The following is a 1,692-nucleotide window of genomic DNA, read 5'->3' on the forward strand; positions in this document are numbered from 1 at the left end:
TTGCAGTGAGCTGAGATCCGGCCACTGCACTCCAGCCTGGGTGACAGAGCAAGACTCCGTCTCAAAAAAAATAAAAATAAAAATAAAAATAAAATAAAGACATGCTACCCAAAATATGCTACCTTGGTATACTGAATAACAGCAAGAGCAGAAAGGTCACTCTCACTCTCCTCCTACCTTTCTTCCCTGGAGCAGGTCATACAATCTAGGAAGAAATCTCTGACCTCCCCTGAAGCTGGTCATAAGACCCTCACATAAGAGGTGTCTTTTCTGTAGCTTTAGGGAAAGAATATTCTTCTCTCTGAAGATGAAGGGTGACAGAGGAAAATCTGAAGATGTCTTTTTTGTTTTTGTTTTTAAAGATGAGATCTTGCTGTATCACTCAGGCTAGAGTACAGTGGCATGATCATAGCTCACTGCAGCCTTGAACTCCTGGCCTCAAGTGATCCTCCTGCGTAGCTGAGACCACAGGTGACTCATTACCATGCCTGGCTATTCTTTATTATTATTTTAAGAAACAGGGTCTTGCTATGTTGGCCAGGGTAATCACAGGCATGATCACAGTGTACTTCAGCCTTGAACTCCTGACCTAAAGCAACCCTCCTGCCTCAGCCTCCTGAATAGCTGGGATTACAAGTGCACACCACCATGCTTGACTTGATGGTTCTTTATTTCAGATCCTACCTTTTCTTTCTGCCCTTGGATTAGACAATTCTAGACTATCCCAGTTCTCTTGCAAAGCCTTAGACTTTGGTTCCTGATTGTTCCCATGTCTATACAACACAGGTCAGCTGGGTGAGGTGACTCATGCTTATAATCCCAGCACTTTAGGAGTCTGAGGCTGGTAGATTGCTTGAGCTCAGGAGTTTGGAGACCAACCTGGGCAACATGGAAAAATCCTGTCTACAAAAAACACGTACAAAAAATTAGCTGGGCATGGTGGCATGTGCCTGTAGTCCTGGCTACTCAGGAGGCTGTGATGAGAGGATAGCTTGAGCCCAGAATGCAGAGGTTGCAGTAACCCGTGATCACTCCACTGAAATATGGCCTGGGTGATAGAGCCAGACCCTGTCTCAAAAACCATAAAAAACAAAAGCAAACAAACAAAGACATAGGTCATCATTCTCCACCCACTTCTTTTTCCAGCCTCATCTTGCATGAGATACTGAGCACTTAAAATGAAGCTAGTTCAAGTTGAGATATCCTTTAAATTATGGTCAATAAACCAATGTAACATATTAACAAGACTAAAAAAGAAAAACTGTATGGTAATCTCTCAATACATGCAGAAAAAGCATATAACAAAGTCCAATATCCATTTCAGACCTAAAACAAATGTCAGGCAAGACGTGGTGGCTCATGTCTATAATCCCAGCACTTTGGGAGGCCAAGGCAGGAGGATTGCTTGAGCCCAGGAGTTCAAGACCAGCTTGGGCAACATAGGGAGACCCTGTCTTTAGAAACAAATTAAAACATTAAAACATTAGTTGAGCATGGTGGTGCATACCTGTGGTCCCAGCTAGTTCGGAGGCTAAGGTGGGAGGATCACTAGAGCCTAGAAGTCCGAGGCTACAGTGAGCCATGATAGCACCAGTGCACTGCAGCCTGGGCTACCAAGTGAGACCTTTTCTCAAATAAATAAATAAATAAATAAATAACAAATAAAAATTAGGCCAGGTGAAGTGGCTCACG

The sequence above is a fragment of the Colobus angolensis genome, unplaced genomic scaffold, assembly GCF_000951035.1.
Source record: "Colobus angolensis palliatus isolate OR3802 unplaced genomic scaffold, Cang.pa_1.0 Scaffold57, whole genome shotgun sequence".
Classification (NCBI taxonomy): Eukaryota; Metazoa; Chordata; class Mammalia; order Primates; family Cercopithecidae; genus Colobus; species Colobus angolensis.